Source organism: Pseudorca crassidens, chromosome 16, assembly GCF_039906515.1.
Source record: "Pseudorca crassidens isolate mPseCra1 chromosome 16, mPseCra1.hap1, whole genome shotgun sequence".
Lineage (NCBI taxonomy): Eukaryota > Metazoa > Chordata > Mammalia > Artiodactyla > Delphinidae > Pseudorca > Pseudorca crassidens.
This window is the reverse complement of record NC_090311.1, coordinates 7,884,313-7,906,254: the sequence shown is the minus strand read 5'-3', so window position 1 is coordinate 7,906,254 and position 21,942 is coordinate 7,884,313. Positions and strand designations below refer to the sequence as shown.

General features: G+C 47.7%; 1 long non-coding RNA gene across 15 annotated transcripts in view; it reads right to left on the bottom strand.

The window, feature by feature from the left end:
- The window catches only part of LOC137208658 (uncharacterized), a 151,598-nt gene that overhangs the window by 124,510 nt on the left and 5,146 nt on the right, over positions 1-21,942 (bottom strand). For all 15 annotated transcript variants that reach the window (XR_010935710.1, XR_010935716.1, XR_010935708.1 and 12 more), the window contains exon 2: positions 14,950-15,104. This is a non-coding gene — a long non-coding RNA (uncharacterized lncRNA). The remainder of the gene's footprint in view (positions 1-14,949; positions 15,105-21,942) is intronic.

Here is a 21,942-nt window from a genome sequence, read left to right as displayed (position 1 = left end):
CTAGGGACACATACAGACTGAAAGTGAGGGGATGGAAAATGATATTCCATGCAAATGGAAATCAAAAGAAAGCTGGAGTAGCAATTCTCATATCAGACAAAGTAGACTTTAAAATAAAGACTATTACAAGAGACAAAGAAGGACACTACATAATGATCAAGGGATCAATCCAATAAGAAGATATAACAATTGTAAATATCTATGCATCCAACATAGGAGCACCTCAATACATAAGGCAAATGCTAACAGCCATAAAAGGGGAAATCAACAGCAACACAACCATAGTAGGGGACTTTAACACCCCACTTTCACCAATGGACAGATCATCCAGAATGAAAATAAATAAGGAAACACAAGCTTTAAATGACACATTAAACAAGATGGACTGAATTGATATTTATAGGACATTCCATCCAAAAACAACAGAATACACTTTCTTCTCAAGTGCTCATGGAATATTCTCCAGGATAGATCATATCATGGGTCACAAATCAAGCCTTGGTAAATTTAAGAAAACTGAAATCATATCAAGTATCTTTTCCGACCACAACACTATGAGACTAGATATCAATTACAGGAAAAAATATGTAAAAAATACAAGTAGGTGGAGGCTAAACAATACACTACTAAATAACCAAAAGATCATTGAAGAAATCAAAGAGGAAATCAAAACATATCTAGAAACAAATGACAATGAAAACACGACAACCCAAAACCTATGAGATGCAGCAAAAGCAGTTCTAAGAAAGAAGTTTACAGCAATACAATCCTACCTCAAGAAACAAGAAACATCTCAAATAAACAACCTAACCTTACACCTAAAGCAATTAGACAAAGAAGAACAAAAAAACCCCAAAGTTAGCAGAAGGAAAGAAAGCATAAAGATCAGATCAGAAATAAATGAAAAAGAAATGAAGGAAATGACAGCAAAGATCAATAAAACTTAAAGCTGGTTCTTTGAGGAGATAAACAAAATTGATAAACCATTAGCCAGACTCATCAAGAAAAGAGGGAGAGGACTCAAATCAATAAAATTAGAAATGAAAAAGGAGAAGTTACAACAGACACCACAGAAATACAAAGCATCCTAAGAGACTACTACAAGCAACTCTATGCCAATAAAATGGACAACCTGGAAGAAATGGACAAATTCTTAGAAAAGTACAACCTTCTGAGACTGAACCAGGAAGAAATAGAAAATATAAACAGACCAATCACAAGCACTGAAATTGAGACTGTGATTAAAAATCTTCCAACAAACAAAAGCCCAGGACCAGATGGCTTCACAGGCGAATTCTATCAAACATTTAGAGAAAAGCTAACACCTATCCTTCTCAATCTCTTCCAAAATATAGCAGAGGGAGGAACACTCCCAAACTCATTCTACAAGGCCACCATCACCCTGATACCAAAACCAGACAAAGATGTCACAAAGAAAGAAAGCTACAGGCCAATATCACTGATGAACATAGATGCAAAAATCCTCAACAAAATACTAGCAAACAGAATCCAACAGCACATTAAAAGGATCATACACCATGATCAAGTGGGCTTTATCCCAGGAATGCAAGGATTCTTCAATATATGCAAATCAATCAATGTGATAAACCATATTAACAAACTGAAGGAGAAAAACCACATGATCATCTCAATAAATGCAGAAAAAGCTTTCGACAAAATTCAACACCCATTAACGACAAAAACCCTCCAGAAAGTAGACATAGAGGGAATTTACCTCAACATAATAAAGGCCATATATGACAAACCCAAAGCCAACATCTTTCTCAATGGTGAAAAACTGAAACCATTTCCTCTAAGATCAGGAACAAGACAAGGTTGTCCACTCTCACCACTATTATTCAACATAGTTTTGGAAGTTTCAGCCACAGCAATCAGAGAAGAAAAAGAAATAAAAGGAATCCAAATTGGAAAAGAAGAAGTAAAGCTGACACTGTATGCAGATACATAGTGAGAATCCTAAAGATGCTACCAGAAAACTACTAGATCTACCAGAGGCAGAAGAAAATATGTGAAGAGATTATAGTTGAAAACTATACAGTTGAAAACTGTATTTGGTAAAGCAGCAGGATTTAACAAAATTAATTAACTTTTGTGCATTAACAAAATTAATGCACAGAAATCTCCTGCATTCCTATATACTAATGATGAAAAATCTGAAAGAGAAATTAAGGAAACACTCCCATTTACCATTGCAACAAAAAGAATAAAATACCTAGGAATAAACCTACCTAAGGAGACAAAAGACCTGTATGCAGAAAACTATAAGACACTGATGAAAGAAATTAAAGATGATATAAACAGATGGAGAGATATACCATGTTCTTGGATTGGAAGAATCAACACTGTGAAAATGACTGTACTACCAGAAACAATCTACAGATTCAATGCAATCCCTATCAAACTACCAATGGCATTTTTCACAGAACTAGAACAAAAAATTTCACAATTTCTGTGGAGACACAAAAGACCCTGAATAGCCAAAGCAATCTTGAGGAAAAAAAAAGGAGCTGGAGGAATCAGGCTCCCGGACTTCAGACTATACTACAAAGCTACAGTAATCAAGACAGTATGGTACTGGCACAAAAACAGAAATATAGATCAATGGAACAGGATAGAAAGCCCAGAGATAAACCCATGCACATATGGTCACCTTATTTTTGATAAAGGAGGTAAGAATATGCAATGGAGAAAAGACAGCCTCTTCAATGAGTGGTGCTGGGAAAACTGGACAGCTACATGTAAAAGAATGAAATTAGAACACTCCCAAACACCATACACAAAAATAAACTCAAAATGGATTAAAGACCTAAATGTAAGGCTAGACACTATAAAACTCTTAGAGAAAAACATAGGCAGAATACTCTATGACATAAATCACAGCAAGATCCTTTTTGACCCACCTCCTAGAGAAATGGAAATAAAAACAAAAATAAACAAGTGGGACCTAATGAAACAAAATCTTTTGCACAGCAAAGGAAACCATAAACAAGACGAAAAGACAACCCTCAGAATGGGAGAAAATATTTGCAAATTAAGCAACTGACAAAGGATTAATCTCCAAAATTTACAAGCAGCTCATGCAGCTCAATATCAAAAAAACAAACAATCCAATCCAAAAATGGGCAGAAGACCTAAATAGACATTTCTCCAAAGAAGATATACAGATAGCCAACAAACACATGAAAGGATGCTCAACATCACTAATCATTAGAGAAATGCAAATCAAAACTACAATGAGGTATCACCTCACAGCAGTCAGAATGGCCATCATCAAAAAATCTACAAACAAAACATGCTGGAGAGGGTGTGGAGAAAAGGGAACCCTCTTGCACTGTTGGTGGGAATGTAAATTTTTACAGCCACTATGGAGAACAGTACGGAGGCTCCTTAAAAAACTAAAAATAGAGCTACCATACGACCCAGTAATCCCACTACTGGGCATATGCCCTGAGAAAACCATAATTCAAAACGAGTCATGTACCACAATGTTCATTGCAGCTCTATTTACAATCGCCAGGACCTGGAAACAACCTCACTGGCCATTGACAGATGAATGGATAAAGAAGATGTGGCACATATATACAATGGAATATTAGCCACAAAAAGAAACAAAATTGAGTTATTTGTAGCGAGGTAGATGGACATAGAGACTGTCATAGAGAGTGAAGTAAGTCAGAAAGAGAAAGACAAATACCGTATGCTAACACATATATATGGAATCTAAAAAAAAAAAAAATGGTTCTGAAGAACCTAGGGGCAGGACTGGAATATAGACATAGAGAATGGACTTGAGGACACAAGGAGGGGGAAGGGTTAGCTGAGACGAAGTGAGAGAGTGGCATGGACATATATACACTACCAAATGTAAAATAGATAGCTAGTGGGAAGCAGCCATATAGCACAGGGAGATCAGCTCGGTGCTTTGTGACCTAGAGGGGTGGGATAGGGAGGATGGGAGGCAGACGCAGGAGGGAGGAGATATGGGAACATATGTATATGTATAGCTGATTCACTTTGTTATAAAGCAGAAACTAACACACCATTGTAAAGCAATTATACTCCAATAAAGATGTTAAAAAAAAAAAAAAAGAAGAAATGGGAGAGTTCAGTACAGCTGCCAGATACATAATCAACATACAGAAAGCAGCAGTGTTTCTCTGTTCCAGCCAAAACTAGCTGGAAAAATGTAGCCAAAATATATTAGCACTTATCATAGCAATAAAAAACAGAAAGCATCTATGTATTAGCCTATTAGAGGATGCTCAAAATCTCTATGGAGAAAATTTTGAATCTAGTAAAGGCACAAAAGGATATGTGAGGAAATAGGGAACTGTGTCCCATTCACGGACGGCACAACTCCACATCACCAAGGTTGATTCTCCTCAAGCTCATCTGAAAATTAAAGATAATCCAATCAAAGTCACAGCAACACATTTTCAGGAACTTTATGGGTTGACTTGAAAATTCATATGAAAAATAAAGATTCATGAATGGCTAGAGATCAAAGATGTGGTATTGGCAAGGGAACAGATGAGACAATCAAAGAAACAGAATAGAAATTCCAGAATCATAACAAAATCATGTCAATGGCATCAAAACTCAGAGAGGAAAAGATGAATTATTTAGGAAATGATGCTGGAGATATTAACCTGCCACGTGAGGAAGACTTGGGCTCCTACCACATACAGACTATACTTCACATGGAGAGCCCTGGGTCCAACATTCCTTCAGCACCTTGACTCACTGGCCACATTTATCACCTAAATATCGTGTTGCCTATTTGACAGTCATTAGTATGGGAATCACAGTGCGTCTTATAATTTCAACATACATTTGCGATTTTTTTGGCCACGCAGCATGTGGGATCTTAGTTCCCCGAGCAGGGATTGAACCCACGCCCCCTGCACTGAAAGCGCAGAGTCTTAACCACTGGACCACCAGGAAAGTCCCCATTTGTGGTATTTTTTTAACGTTTAATGCATATTAAGCTGTTATGCAATCCAAACTTTTCCTGCAAGGAACAGCGGTTGAAAGAAGCAAGTTCTAAATGAAAAGCAGATTCTTGAAATCCTCACACTGAATTAAGGAAGCAAATAATCAGGCTGCTTCAAAGGGAAGATAAGCTAGTGGAGCATTCTGCTGCTCAAAATGCAGAGGTAGACAACCCAAGATGAACAACTGCCACTGGTGCCAACACATTAGAATCCAGGAAGGAAGAAACAAAGGAAGTATAAGAAAAGTATTTGCCCTGGATATTTACTTCCTCTAGAACTGGTGATAGTTTAGATTCTCAGTACAGGTTATGAAGAAAGAAAATAAACACTAAAGCTCTTTAGATGCAACCATCAATGGTATTTGGAAAGTCTTCATATTGTACATAAAGACAAGACTGTAAAAATGAAAAATGTTATATATATAATGTAATATCACGTGATAATATAATACAATATAATATAACATGGACACACATACATATTCCAAATAGTTTAAGGACTGAAATATTAGCTTTAAATGCTAAAGCTAATTTTTTAAAAAAGAGAAAAAGCTTCATGGTCTCAACGTTGGGAACAGTTTCTTAAACAAGATGCCAAAAGAATGAACTATGTGAAAAAAAATGACAGATTCAACTTCATCACAATTAAAGATTTCTGTTCAATAAAGAATACCACCAACAAACTGAACAGATGAGTGACAGACTGGGGGAACTTTTTCTTCAAAGTCTGAAACTGATAAAAATTATTATGTAAATTATACAAGTAACTCCTACAAATCAGCGAGTGAGAGAGAGTCAGCCCCTCAGGAAAATGAGCGAAGTATAAGCAGATGGTTAACAGGGGGGAGACAGCGTCTGCTGAGGAAATGAGGAGACCTCTGCCAGAGACTCGCGAACAAGGAGACATCACCTCCAGCCAACTGATTCTCCAAAAATAGAAGGTCAAGTGACAGCAAGGGCAGCTGTGAGCTTGCAGAAATGGGGCCCTGTCCAGTTGGGAGGCCAGGCTGTTGCAGGACTGTGGACAGCCAGGCAGTGGTGGCATGCAGCAGCCCAGGACAGATGTGGGGCTCCTGCAGATGCATCCCAGAGACATGCCGCAGGGCCACCAGGAGACACGGAGAAGGGCTTTCAGCACAGCATTATTCTCATCACAAAAAGGGGTAGGGCCCATTGCTCAGGAATGGAAAAGGTGTGTGTGTGTGTGCGCGCGCGTGTGTGTGTGTGAGAGAGAGAAAGAGAGAGAGAGAGAGAGAGGGAGAGAGAGAGAGACAGAGTTGGCTCAGGCTGCTATAACAGAACACCAAAGACTGGGCAGCTCATAAAACAACAGACATTTACCTCTCACAGTCCTGGAGGCTGGGAAGTCCAAGATCAAGGTGCCAGCAGATTCACTGTCGAGTGAAAGCCCACTTCCCGCTATTTTCTGGGTGTGACCTCACATGGCAGAAGGCATGATGGAGCTCTCTGGGGCCCCTTTTACAAGGGCACTAATCCCATTCATAAGGGCTCCACCCTCATGACCTAGTCACCTCCCAAAGACCCACCTCCAAATACCATCACCTTGGGCATTAGAATTTTAAGATGTGAGGGCTTTTCTTTGCCAGGGGTGGGGGGGCCCACAAACATTCAGCCTATAGCATAAGTATACTCACATAATGAAAATTCCATACAGTCATCTAATGTACTGAACCAGACTTACATATAGCAACAAGGACCGATCTCAAAAACTTAATGTCTGGCCCAAAAAAAAAGTAAGAAAGACAATGAGATTTACGGGCCAATAGTATTTATGGAGATTTTAAAACACATGCAAAATGGCACTCTACCTATTTCAAAGAGTCACTTATATTTAAATAAATGTATAATGTATTGAAAGTGGATTGGGAGGATGTAAATTAAATGCACTAAAGTGGGTAGTATTGGGAGGAGGGAAATAGGAGTGAGGAGGGAAGATGAAAGGGGGAAGTAATAAAGGAAATGAAACCAAGCACAGCCTGGCATAGGCCACCGGCAAAGTGGGCCAAGACCTCAGCTGGGTTCTGGGACACGTCAGTACTGGACGTGTGTATGAGGACAGTGCTGGGGGCCTTTCTCCACCACAGGAGCGGGGTCTGCAGAGGGACAGAGGAAGTCTGGATCTTACTTGAAGTCAGGTACAAGTTGCAGGACCTTCCTAGACCCCCCCTTCCATCCTTCTCCCCTCCACCAGCCCCAGGCCAGCACCCTCGGCCTTTCCTCGACAATCACAGCTCAGACCCCAGGGCCCCTGCTTCAGCCAAGAGCACCTGCATTCTCCAGCTGCCTCTGAGGCCTCTGCCCTCTGGCCCAGCGACCCAACCCTCTGCCCCTCAGCCAGAGACGCCAACCCAAGTGAGGCGACAGAGGCCGGAAGGTGAGCTAACTTCCAAGACCATGACGGCGGCCCCTGACCTGGGGGACAAGGGTTCTGGGCTCTGCCCATGCCGCCTCACAGCAAAGCCCCCAGAGAGTCCAGCACACACTGAGGGTGGGTCCTGGACACCTCTGGGGTCACAGAGTCCAAGAAAGATGGCCCAGATAGCACCCTGGTGACAGCCAGTCTCAGCTGCTGTCTGAACACTGCTGAGTGTGATTTCTTGGTAACTAGATGTCAGCCTTGATAACTGTAGAGAATAGGAATGACTGTCCTCTACTTCACAGATTCCCAAGGGCACTTGGACGGGGAGGGATGGACACAGATCCCCTGCAGCAGTAGCAGCAGCAACAAAACGCCAGAACCGGGCTTCCCTGGTGGCGCAGTGGTTGAGAGTCCGCCTGCCGATGCAGGGGACGTGGGTTCGTGCCCCGGTCTGGGAAGATCCCACATGCCGCGGAGCGGCTGGGCCCGTGAGCCATGGCCGCTGAGCCTGCGCGTCCGGAGCCTGTGCTCCGCAATGGGAGAGGCCACAACAGTGAGAGGCCCGCGTACCACACACACACACAAAAAAAAATGCAGAACCTTGTGGAAGGGGACACTGTCAGGGGGTGGCATTGGTTTACCATCCCTGCGATTATTAACTTTTTGAGGATGACAGTCTGAACAGTGAGGGTCTTCGGACAGGGGTGGAGTACCTCGCAGGGCACACCTGCTGAGGAAGCGCCCATGAATCCATGACAGAAAGATGGGAATGATGGATGGAAGGGAGGGAGGGAGGGGAAGGATAATAAATGGATGGAAGGAATGATGGATGGAAGGAAGGAAGGAGGAGCGATCACACAGGAGTACAAACAAAGCCAGTCTCGAAGGCACACCCCCTGAGCAAGGCCCTCTGACAACACAGTATGTTTCATGCACGTGTCTGGTTATGAAATAAACCCATTTCATCAAAATACGGAGTGAGCTGAGCACAAGCCCTAGCTGACGGGGTAGGATGAGCGAGGTTGCTGACTAGGACCTCAGCTCCGAGGAGACAGGAATGGACATGGCCGAGGATCGTCGGACTCTCGGCTGTGTTCACAGGAGACAGGAGCAAGGGCAGTCACATTAGAAAGACCATCACCAGGAAAAAGTGAGAGAGTGGGAGGGAGGGCTGGGTGCCTGGAGCTGGTCGCTTGGCGAGGAGAGGCCAGCACATGGGTGTCCGGTGGCCTCCCCATCGCTCCCCTTTGCCGGCCCCTCCCCATCTCCCTGACCACTTAAAGATCCAAGGGTCAGGGGACTTAGTTCTTGGTCCTCTTCTCTTCTCCCTCCACACTCAATCTTGTCAATTTCATTCAGCTTCAAGACTTTAATGACATCTGTCTATTGAAACTTCCCAGCCTGGACCTCTTTCCTGAACTCGTGTGTCTAGCTGCGACTCAACACATTTCTGCTTGGATGTGTAAGAGATATCTACGGCAGGCAGAGACTGACGCATAACAAGCAGCCCAAAAGAACAGTGTCTTGTTTCCCATGATTCTTTTGGTCAGGAACTTGGGCAGGGCTCATCTGGGTGGTTCTTCCGTCCCATGTGATGTCAGCTGGAGTCACTTCCACGGCCACATTCATCTGGGAGCTCATTTGGGGCTGGGACGTGGAAGAAGGTCCTTCTCACAGGTCTGGAAGTTGGTGCTGCTTGTCAGCCAGCTGTCCACGGGCTTCTCCTCCAGGGTCCCTCCCAGCCTCCTTACGGCACAGCAACTGGGTTCCCAGAGAGCAAAAGCAGAAGCTGCTGGGCCTCTTCAACGTGAGGCCAGGAACGGACACAGCCACCATTTCCCCACACTCTACTGATCAAAGCAAGTTACAAAACCGGCCCTAATTCCAGGACGGGGAGGGGGGAGAGAAATGATGGCCAAGTGGCATGGGGGACAGAAGGGAAAGTCTCTTTGGAGACTTTCTACCAGGACAAGCCAGACCCCCTGGATGACATCTACTCCTTCACAAAACCTGATAGCTTCATCCTAAGAATATATCCAGAATCACCGCTTCCCTCCAGCACCACTGCTCCCAGCCTCACCTGAGTCGCCAGCATCTTTATCCTATTTCCTCACCAGCCTCCTGCGTGGTCTCCCTGTTTCTACCCTTGGACTCTCTTCCCAACAGCAGCCAAGTTGATCTTTCTGTACTTTAGGTCGGATAATGTCACTCTTCTGTCCTAACCTTCCTGTGCCTCCCTATTTCTCTCAGAGGGGAGCCAAAGCTCTCACAATGGCCCCCAGGGCCCTACACTCTCCGCAGGCCCCACACACACTCTGGCATCACTGCTCAGACTTGGTCTCTGACTACCGTGCCCCTCCCTCACTCCCCTCCAGCCAGCCCGGCCCTTCGTCCGGAGAGCACCCCGCAGTCCACAAGGCATCCTCTTAGCCGGCAGCAGCTACATAGTTTGCAGGGCTCAGTGCAGAATGAAAATACAGCCATTGTTCCAAATGGCTAAGAATTTTAAGACAGCAACAGGAGAGCATTAAGGAAAAGGGGTAAAAGGCATTAAACAGTGTAAATCAGAGCCCTTGGCCCTGGGAGCCCGAAAGTCCTGCCAGGACTCAGGGCAGAGCCCAGGAGGACTGGAGAGGGGTGGCGGCACAGAGGCCCTAATTAGGGGCTTACACAAAACCTGTGAGTCAGGCCACCGCAAGCCCCAGCCAACGTCAGGACAGACTTAATGGCCTGGGCTGGAGTCGCCACCAACATAAAGTATCTTGTTCCAGCAACTTTTACAAGGTGTTTATGGCCCCAGGACAACATCAGGCTAATACTCGGCTTATGGGGCAGTGGCCCAGACAATGAGGGCAAAGAGGCGGGTCAGCACAGGGCCCGGGGATGACGGGAACAGGGCCAGGGGAACTGAGGCCCATCCCCCCTCTGCAGGACTGGGGCCCCCACTCTGTTATCTTGCAGCCTCCCTCCCACTCCCCACTCCACTGCTGCTCAGCCCTGCGAGGGACCTTCACCTCCACACGCTGTGGGTGAGACACACAACATTGTAACCAGATTCCTGGGGTCTGGGAAGCCCACCACCACCAGTGTTTAAATGTAGCCCCAGTAAACACAAAAACCCCTGGGGGCAGGGCCTCTGAGTCACTGCCCCCCAACAACATCAAGGTCCCTGGAAATATCTTGGGTTCCCACAGCCCACCCCATTGCTTCAATCAGCCCACATGCTTCACAGCAATTAACCTGATATTCCATTTTTGCTAATCAAAGATGGCCATAACCAGCCTGGATGGGAGGGGACTTTGGGGGAGAATGGATACGTGGATATATATATGGCTGAGTCGCTTTGCTGTGCACCTGAAACTATCACAACATTGTTAATCGGCTATACTTCAATATAAAATAAAAAGTTAAAGAAAATAAATAAAAGATGGCCATAACAAGGGTCCAGTGTGCAGGAGCTAAGCCCTCACGCTGATGTGATTCCAGCCAAAAGCAGAGCGAATTTGTACCTGGGTTCCTCTGTCTCAAGTAACTGTGGGATTTCCATGCTTTCCTTGTATGTAGCTACCATTTACTGAGAACTTAACATGTGCAAGACTCGAGGGAAGGGCTTCACATGAATGGTCTCATTCAGGCCTCACAACATCCTGGGAAGTAAGCCTGTCATCCTCCATCCCATGTCACGGGTAAGGAATCAGGTTCAGAAGAGCCTGAAAATATATACCGGTAAGTGACAGGCCTGGAATTCCAACCCGGATCTGCAGAGGGTAACACTGGAATCCTTCCATCTCCCTGTCCAGGTTCACCCCTCCTGAGAGGCAACCACGGTTCCAACATTGGGAAGGAGCAGCCAACTCCACCTGGCGCAACCAAAGAGAGCTTCCTGGAGGAGGTGATATCCAGGGCTTAGAATGATGAGTAGGGTTTGGCCAACAGAGAGGAACAAAGAGAAGAGCGAGCATGTGTAGGGCCCCGAGCACAGCAGGCAAGAACCAGAGGCATCCTGGCACCTCAGCGCACGTCCTTGGAGGGTCTAAGCTTTGAGGTTCTGCCCTGTTGTTATTAGTAATGGCTACCATATAGCCAACACTTATTATGAGCTTTACAGAAAAATGACTACTTTCCCCAGAAGATTGAGACCCAGGGACATTAAGAAACTCACGGACTTTGTGATCTCAGGTGAATCATGGAGCCAGGTCCACAGCGCAGGTTCCATTTGCAGACAGAATCCACACACTCAGTCTCCACGCAGAGAGCCTGTTTTGACAGGGGCTCACGGGAGCTGACAGGAACAGTGCTGGCATTGCCATGGGGAGACCCTGGTTCCACTCTCAGCTCTGGCACTCACTTCTCAATCCTGGGCAATGACTTCACCTCTGGGCATCTCCATGAAAGGGGGCCCACAACCCCCTCTCCTTCTGCCTCCCAGGGCAGTGGAAGGATTGGAGAAGCCAGGGCATGGAAACGATTTTCCGGCTATGATAGGCCAAATTACAGCCCCAAGGGTCTTCAATCCTATTCCCCAGAATGGTGAATTTGTCCCTTTCCATGGTAAAAGGGACTTTACAGATGCAATTAATTAACAGTCTAGAGATGGGAGATTATCCTGGATTACCCGATGGGCTAAAGGAAATCACAAAGGTCCATATCAGAGGAAGGCAGGAGGGTCAGAGTCAGAGAAGGAATGACAGGAGCAGAGGTCAGAGTGACAGGCTTTGAAAACAGGGGAAAAGAGCCACCATCCAAGGGATGCAGGTGGCCTCAAGAAGCTGGAAAGGGCAAGGTAATGGATGCCCCCCTAGAACCTCCAGTAAGGACTCAGCCTGCCGGCACCCAGCTTTTAACACACTGAGGTCCCCTTCGGTCTTCTGAACTACAAAATTGTAACTTAATAAAATTGTGTTGCGTTAAGCCACAGAGTTTGTGGTCATTTGTTACAGCAGCAAGAAGAAACTGATACACCGGATCTCATACCCCACTCACTCGGGAGTGATTCCAGCTTGGACTCCGCACCCAGAAAATTTTACACAAGTGTCTCCTTCGGTCAGAAAATAATGATTCCAACTGCTGTTCCTTGAGTTAGAAAACAGGCTTCAGATAATTCCATTCTACTCCCCATGGAGAGTTAAAATAAAAAATGTTTTAAAGGAGCTGAAAGATATATAATTACATTAAACAGCACCAGTGTCTTCCTACTGCCCCCAAATGAAATACATTTTCTTCTCTTCTAAGGTATTTTCTGACAAAACCAGACCTGTTTGGATGGTGTCCGCTGCCTGTCACCAAGTAAGCTCCTCTGCCCGTGGATACCACGGCCCATCAGAGCCAGGCTGAAATAACAGTGCTGAGAAAAGGCACATTTCTGACCAAGCAGAGGCCCTGGCAGAGTTGGAGGGGTGGAGGCTTTAGGCAGGGAGATTTCCAAGAGCTATAAATATAACAAGTTGACTTTGTGGGCAGGGGGATATGGCCACAATTTATTAATAAGCCTAATGAAAATGCATGGGCGTGGGGGGAAGGCAGAGCCACAGAGATGCTGCCCCAACTCCCACACAATACAAAACAGAGTCGGTGGATGGTCCTGGACCAGGGTGGGCATCGGTCCTTCGCTGTGGAGTCTGCCCTCCTCCACCCTGGCCCAAGCAGAGATGGCCTGGGTCAGCAGAGCCCAGACAGTTCTGACTGCATCCTGCCGCCCACCAACCCTACCATGGAAGAGAGGCCAAAACAGGAGGACCAGAGACAGACCAGAGGAGCAGAGCTTCTAGTCTCTGCCGGGAGCCAAGGAGAGTTGCTGCCCGTCTCTGGGCCTCAGATTCCCCAGCCAGAGCCGGAGCTGGCTGGACTAGAGGACCCAGTCTGAGGGCCCCGGCCTCCTCTCCAGGTCCTCAGGCTCAAGTCTGGCTCCACCTTCAGCTTCACTCTCCCACTGCCTTCCCAGATGTGGCCCAGCTCCAGCCAGAGCATCTGCCAAGTTCTAAAAAAAGAAGCTCCTTTCCCATTGCTCCCCCATCTCCCAGAGGTCTCCTTGAACTTGACCTCATTTCTTGATATTAGGGCCAATGGATCATTTCATCTTAACTCTCTCCTTCCCTGAGCTTAGCTCCCCTTTCTCTTTTCTTTTCAGATCTCTACCCTCCATCTTGGTTTAGGACCCCAAAGACAGCCCAGAGAGAAGGACTCGGACACAGGTGGTTTACTTTGGAGGTGGTCCCAGGAAGCACAGGGAAGATATGGGGAAAGCCAGAGTGCTATGGGTTGAATTATGTCCCCCAAAACAATATGTTGAAATTCTAATCCCTGGTATCTATAAATGTGGCCTTATTTGGAAATGGGATATTTGTAATGAAGGGAAAAGGTCTTTACATGTAATTTAGTTGTAAGTTAAGAGGAGGACACACTGCAATAAGATGTGCCCTTAATCCCACATGACTGGAGTCCTCAGAAGGAGAAGAGATGCAGAGACACATATAGAAAGAAGAATACCATGGGAAGGCACAGACACACAGATGGAGGACAGCCACATGAAGACAGAGGCAGAGATTACAATGACGTAGCTGCAAGCCAGGGAGCACCAAGCATTCCCAGCACCCGCCAGAAACCAGAAAAGAAGGCTTGCCTGACACCTTCAATTTGGACTTCTGCCCACCAGAACTGTGGGAAAATAAGTTTCTGTTGTCCTAAGCCACCCAGTTTGTGATAGCTTGTTACAGTACCCATAGGAGACCAAATATATATATAGCATATATATATAACACATACATATTTATAGAATTCTTTTTGGTCACTCAGCATCTCTGTATGCCCCTTCCTGGCTTAGAAAATGGAAAGTGGGACCCCAACCTTTCTCCCCCTACTGGTTATCCCATGTGATGTTACAGACTTGTGAACCTGGCTATAAAGGTTTGTTGGTTGGTTGGTTTGTTTTTATTCCCCGTGCTCCAGCCCCCACCCACTCTTGAGGGTTTGGAGGTGGGTGTCTTTCCCAGCCCCCCAAACCCCTGCAGGCGTTCTTCACAGAGGCTACACCTGAGTTTTCTCTCAAGCACAAAGCCCCTAGAGACCGACCCTGGAAGCCTGTGGCTCTGCCCCCCTCTCTGGGAAGACTGTGGCTCCGCCCCCCATGGTTGTGGCTCCACCCCCCATGGCTGTGGTTCCGCCCCCTCTCTGGGAAGACTGTGTCTCTGTCCCTCTCTCTGGGGTGGCTCTGGCTCTCCTGGGACAGAGAAGGGGCTCCCTGCCAGGCTGTGTGCTTATCTCAGAGGGCCTGGCAGCTGGCACCAAGTAGCACCCCAATGCTGTGCCCTCTTCTGAGGTGAAGACCACACGTGGGGGGCGCCCTCTAGTCTTTGGGGCCTCCCCCGCCGACTGCCTTTCCTTTCTGAGCTCTTCTCTCCCTGTGCTTCCTCCCCAGCACCACCCTCCTCCCTTTTCCTGAGTCTGATGAGTGCTCATGGTGGATGGCCCAAGGCCCAGCTCTGGCTCTGGGAGCTGACAGCTCTGAGGAAATGGAGAAGGTGGGTGGGTAAGAAGATCGTGCTGGAGAGCACCCTACCTCTCCGGCTTCTTTCCTGAAGAGGCTGGAGACTCCCAGCCAGAGAAGAAGAACATCCTCGCCGGCAGACTGTGGGCCCCTCACGGCCAGTGCCGAGTGGGTGTCGGGCAGGCGTGACGTTGGCCTGGTAGTTTTCCAGAACTCTGCTTCTACATCTTTAAAGTGAACACAAGAATTATATGATAAATACAAATATATGATTTATTATCATAAGATTACATGATTATCATATAAGTACATATCATATACGTATATATTATATGTATATGATAGGGATTTGTTGTTGCCCAGTTGTGGGAGCTGATTAAACCGTCTCTGGGAAGCTCTCCCTTCTACATCTGGTGCTACAGTCTGAAGTCGGCCATCAAGAAGGGAAGGTGGGGGCTTCCTTGGTGGCGCAGTGGTTGAGAATCTGCCTGCTAATGCAGGGGACACGGGTTCGAGCCCTGGTCTGGGAAGATCCCACATGCTGCAGAGCAACTAGGCCCGTGAGCCACAACTACTGAGCCTGCGCGTCTGGAGCCTGTGCTCCGCAACAAGAGAGGCCGCGATAATGAGAGGCCTGCGCACCACGATGAAGAGTGGCCCCCGCTCGCCGCAACTAGAGAAAGCCCTCGCACAGGAACGAAGACCCAACACAGCAAAAATAAATAAATTAATAAAATGGATTAGTCTTACGTTGTACATAATCACTGAGAGGAAATACCAGCCATGTTACAGGAACCCCAAGTTTGAGTAGATCATGGCAGTCATTTAAAAAAAAAAAAAAGAAGGGAAGGTGGATGTGAGGTGGGGAAGGTCAAGGAAAACAGAATGAGCGGAGCCCACAGGAGAGACTAGAACAAGCTTGGATGACGGGGGTGTCCTGCACTCTGGTGCCATTCATCACAGAGCTAAACACACCCCGGGCCCAGAAGCTGCGGAGGCTGAAGGAGGAGAGCTGGCAGCCCCTGCCAGCCAGGTGAGCCTAGAGGTGAGCAACGAAGTTTGCGAGCTGCCAGGGTGCCTTGTGCTCCAGTCTCCCAGTTGGAAAGGAATACGGCTGCTACTTCATTTCCGCCTTCAAAATCTCATGCAAAGCATCGCTTGCGGCCCACATGAACCTGGAACTATGTAGAGAAGGCAATTCTAGCTAACGCATCCACCCCACACAGATGTCCACTACACCTGGAGACCTCAGGTCACCTGGGACACTGTGGCACTGCCCTAATGGACAAGAGTGACCAGAAGTGGGCCACAGGGACACTCTGCCCCAGGGTGGAGGCTAGCTCTCCAGGCTACATACCCCCTTTCCTCAAGATAGGTTTTCTTTAGAGACATAATGAACCTACCCCAAGCCTAGAACCATATTAGGGCTACACTGAGCCCCCCAACAGTTCTCCCCAACTTGTAATCTTGGGCATCTGGGATTGGGAACTTGGTGTCCAGCCTCCTCCCAGAGGTCCCTATCTCCCTATATGCCTCCTCTCCGGGAGGCTCAAGATTCATGCCCCAATGAACATTGTGGTACATGACTCTTCTTGAATTATGGTTTTCTCAGGGTATATGCCCAGTAGTGGGATTGCTGGGTCATATGGTAATTCTATTTTTAGTTTTTTAAGGAACCTCCATACTGTTCTCCACAGTGGCTGTATCAATCTACATTCCCACCAACAGTGCAAGGGTATTCCCTTTTCTCCGCACCGTCTCCAGCATTTATTGTTTGTAGATTTTTTGATGATGGCCATTCTGACCAGTGTGAGATGATATCTCATTGCAGCTTTGATTTGCATTTCTCTAATGTTCATTGCAGCTCTATTTACAATAGCCAGGACATGGAAGCAACCTAAGTGTCCATCATTGGATGAATGGATAAAGAAGATGTGGCACATATATACAATGGAACATTACTCAGCCGTAAAAAGAAACGAAATTGAGATATTTGTAGTGAGGTGGATGGACCTAGAGTTCGTCATACAGAGTGAAGTAAGTCAGAAACAGAAAAACAAATACCGTATGCTAACACATATATATGGAATCTAAGAGAAAAAAAGAAAAAGGTCATGAAGAACCTAGGGGTAAGAGGGGAATAAAGACACAGACCTACTAGAGAATGGACTTGAGGATATGGGGAGGGGGAAGGGTAAGCTGTGACAGGGCGAGAGAGTGGCATGGACATATATACACTACCAAACGTAAAATAGATAGCTAGTGGGAAGCAGCCGCATAGCACAGGGAGATCAGCTCAGTGCTTTGTGACCACCTAGAGGGGTGGGATAGGGAGGGTGGGAGGGAGGGAGACGCAAGAGGGAAGAGATATGGGAACATATGTATATGTATAACTGATTCACTTTGTTATAAAGCAGAAACTAACACACCACTGTAAAGCAATTATACTGCAATAAAGATGTTAAAACATAAAAAAAAAAGACTCATGCCCCAGCTGGGTGCCAGCCTGCTCTACATCTGCATAACTAGGGGAGACCACGGATGGCACTCTTCAGGTAAACACAGCAAATGAACTTCTGCCTTCCCAGATGCTGTGTTACCTACGGTGTTGCAATTTTGGAAAGAAGAGTTACGTGAGTGTATAGACAGAAAGCCTATAAGGAAAGGTGCCAACACGTCATCAGGAGCTTCTCTGAGAGGTGGGAGTATGGATGATTCTTCCGCCCTCCTGGGGTGTTTTTTCTTTTTTCCTATATTGTTTTTCAGTGAGCATATATGACCTTTATAATAAAAAAGAACAAATATAACGTAGTCAGGTTTTCCCTCCCTCGTCCACTCAGAGGAGATCCACTTACTTAACAGGTGAAACCGCCAGGGAGAGCTCGGGGCAGAGCTGAGCCGCACGCATGCATGCCACCTGCCAGGCATCGCAGAAACATTTCATGGCCGAGCAAGGCCACTTAGCCTTTCAGACACCGACGGTGTAACTGAAGCATGAAACTAACCAGGTTTAGTCATCCATCTCTGGTCTCCTCGACAGTTTGCCAACTGTCAGCAGAAATCACAGGGTAGGAGGCTGGCGGCAGACCTGTATCCTAACGCAGGCGAGATTCGCCAAGGGGCAAGGAGAGAGGGACTTGCCCCCTTTAAGTATCAAACATCCCAGGTGCTGCGTGTGTAATCAGCTCCCTGGCCACTCCAAGGGTGGTAGGAGTCCTAGCCCAACACAAAGACTGTCTCAAAGGAAAGAGCTGATGAGAAAGCCTTGCAGAAAGCGACGGGCTCTCCCAAGGAGCCAGATACTCAGTCAAAAGCATCACTGGTTCGATGCAGCTTCTCTTCCGGTCCCTTCAATTCCAAATCACCACCTGGGAGAGCAGTGCTGGACCACCTCACTTCATGGATACGGAGCCACATGGGAACGTGCACCCGACGGTTGGGGACCAAACTTGGTTTCCTATAGCTCAGAGCATGTGCTCAACTCTAAGGGCCAGAGAAGCAGCCGGTACCCAGGAAGGCTGATGATTTAGTATCTTCTGATTGGTACTCTTGATATATGTGTTCACATCTATTTGTTGAGTGCAGGGAAGGAACCAACACTTCGTACGCTGTGTGCAGAATAGAGACGTCATTGCATGTGACTTTCCAACCGAGACGCTGCCTTGGAGGCAGCTGAAAGGCTGCTCACTTCTCTCCGACTCCCAAACCCAAGTTTACATTTTGCCAGTTAGGTTTATTTTCTGGGACACTGTTGTGCCCTCTAGATGCGTGGCCTGGGCAGTTGTCAGCTGGTGGGCCCTGTAATCAGCTCTGCCTGTGGCCGAGAGGAAGCACCCACATCCCACCAGCAAACCTATGGGCCTGACTCCCTTTCCTTCACCAAGCACACTCCTGCCCAGGATACAGGGCCCCATTTAAATGCCACCTTCTTCCATGCACCTGCCCCAGTGCCCCAGCTGCTCCAGTCTCCTCTCCTGATGTCACAGCTCCTCTATGCGCCTTCCTCTATGCTCCTTCCCTCTATGCTCCTCTGATGCCCCAGCTGCTCTTCCGTCCTGACTTGCATGAGTTTTTTATTTTTTGGCCACACCATGCAGCATGCGGGATCCTAGTTCCCCGACCAGAGATCGAACCTGCGCCCCCCTGCATTGCAAAAACGGAGTCCCAACCACTGGACCACCAGGGAAGTCCCCTGACTTGCATGAATTTTATTGTTTTGGCCTCTCCCTCCCCATGACCGTGAGATGCCATCTGTCTTCTCTTAGTCCTTGCCCGCTAGCCCCTGGCACTGTTCCTGGCACTGTAAGCACCCTACAAACTCTGGTTGAAAGTGAACTTGTTGATCAATTTCTTAAATTAGTCCAACTCAAGCTTTTCTTGGCAGTTGTCCGTAAACTGATTCAAGGTGCCCGGCTGGGGCGGCGGCAGGTGTGCAGAGGAAATCAAGGGATCCAGCCTCTCCCCTTCCTCTAAAAACCTTCCAGACTCTGATTCTTCTGTTCTTCCTTCACACGTGTACATGCTCGGGGGAGCAGACTTCCGAGCCTGGATAAACATGCATTTGCTTGTGAACATCCATGTTGTAAAAAGCACAATAAATCACTAGAAACGAGAGACGCCTCCCGCGGCGGAGGGCGGGAACTGTTTTATCAAGCACCATCGGAAAGTCAGCGACACCCATACCGCCACCCATCAGAGCCCACAGGGAACTCAAAGCTCTTTCTACTGAGGATCCTGTTTAATTGCTGCACTGCATTCATTAGGGATTAGGGCTGTGATGAATGCAGATTGGAGAGACCTAAAAATACTGCGGGTCACACGGCCAACGGTGTCAGAGCAGGACAGGCACCCAAGGGTGAAGATCAGCTCCACCTGAGGTCAGAACTGCAGGCGGCAACACATGCCCCACCCTCCCAGCAACCCCCAAGCCTGTCACTCTCTCTGTGTCCTTCAAAGAACCAGAAGCCTAATCCGCTGTCTACCCCTGCTGGGCACCTCTAAGCAGAACAGATAACCGGTGCAAAGCTAAGGGGAGTGTCCTGGCCCCTGGGGGGTGCTTTCTGTGGTACCCGGCTCAGCATCCCCTGCCCCGCTCACAGTAGGTACTCAATAAAGTCTGCCGAATTTTGGATTCTAAACTCCCAGTGCTGGCAGTGGGTCAGCAACAGAACACATAATCACAACCGCATGGTCTGATTCAGTCCCAGGAAAAGAAATGTGTCAGCAGCTGTCGGGCATGAAATCATTCATTATTCAGTGGGTGGACGATGCTTCTCTGCATCTCATCACGGACCAAAACTTCTGGGTCTGATCATCGAAACTTTGTTCCAAGGGATCTCAACCCAGCCGCGGCATCAGAGGCACCTGGAAGTCCGTTACAAAGATGCATGCGGTGGACCCACCCAGACTGGGTACGGGTGCTGTAAAGGCTCCTCCCATGTGTCTCGAGAAGACTCCAAAGACAGAGGACCACTGGGTTCGCAGAAGGGCTGTGGGGTGGGGGTGAGGGGACACTCCCCCAGTTGCCACTGGAATCTTCTGGAGTTGATGCTGGGCACTTCATAGAATCTCTTTTCAGATTCTCAGCTTCCTCATCTCTAAAACAGATGTAATAAAACCCTGTGCCCCTCTAACCACATAGGCCCACCAAGGTACAGGGACCCACTCTGCTGACCTTATACAGCAGCTACCTGCTAGAATATTATTTATGTTAACAAGCATGGCTTTGCACCATGACACTCAGATTTGAGAAACATCTCATTTGATAATTTTTCTACATAAAATTAAACCTAGATGGGGCCCGTGACGAACCCAGACCTGGCCACCTAGCCTGCCCAGCCCAGGGCAGACCTGGCTGAGTGCCACAGTCCCGACTCAGGTACGTCCCATGAACAGCTGAGTTAGCTGGACGCTGTAATCCCAGCCCACACCTCGCGCACGCAGCAAGGCCCCTCTAGCCGGCCCGTGGTATCACTGGCCGTCACCCTGCGACCCTGCAATCCTGATAAGGGACAGACACAGTTCAAGGTGTTTGGGCTTTGGAAAACCTACCTTACTTTTCCTCTCCCAAACCTCAGCCCCCAGCACCTGGTCTCTGGGCTAGATTGCTCCCCACTTGACAGTAAAACATTGCCACTCAGCATTCAAACTCAGGAGGGCTGGGGTTTTTTCCAACACCTCACTCACCAGGGTTGAACAGACCCCCAAAATTAGTAGCACTGGGCCCTCCTTCTGCCCCCCAAAGACTCAGCTGTGCATGAACCCAGGGCCACAGCAGAGAGGCCCTGTCCTTGGTCCGCTGTGGACCACTCATCCCCACTGTGCCTTTGCTACATTGACCATGAGCTTGGCCACAGGGCCTATAGCTGCTGCTCCTGGTATCCAGCCCCCTGCCCACCGCTAACATCCATGCAGCCACTCTCCCAGCTGGGGGGGCATCAGGGCACCAGTGTCTGTCGATCCCAGAAACCAAACCCCAGCCCTTCCCCCAAAGCACGCAAGGCCTCCCTCCCCAATGCCCACAAAGCCTCCCCCTCCCTAGACCCAAAGAAAGGCTGAGGGGGCCTGTCTTTAGGGTGGCCCTGGAAATACAAAGAAACTGTTCATCTGCCTCCTGGCCCAAGGAAGCCAACTCGGGACACAGAGCCGAAAAGAGGGGCCGACAGAGCGGAAACCAACCTTTTCATTATTTACAGTCTCCCGTAGCAGCTTTATATCCCAGCAGAGCCACTGCCATATCAGCACCCGTGTCAGTCAGATAAAGCACAGCTCACGTTTCAAGCTTGGGCCGGCAGGAGCAGGGGTGGGGAGAGGATGCCTTGAGTCGATGCACCGCTTAAAAACTTCACTCTCGCTCTTCCTTGTGTGTTTACTTCGTCCAGACTTCCACTTCTGTGGTGGACACCCACCCATGGGTCACACCCTTGTCTAAATGCCCGAGTACAGACAGAACCTGTAATCTGCTTCTGGTCAGTAGAATAGCCACAGGTATGGGCTAGTCACTCAGCCGCTTCACCTGATTACATCACGTTGTATGAGACGCCGTCTTAGCAGACTGGAGAGGGA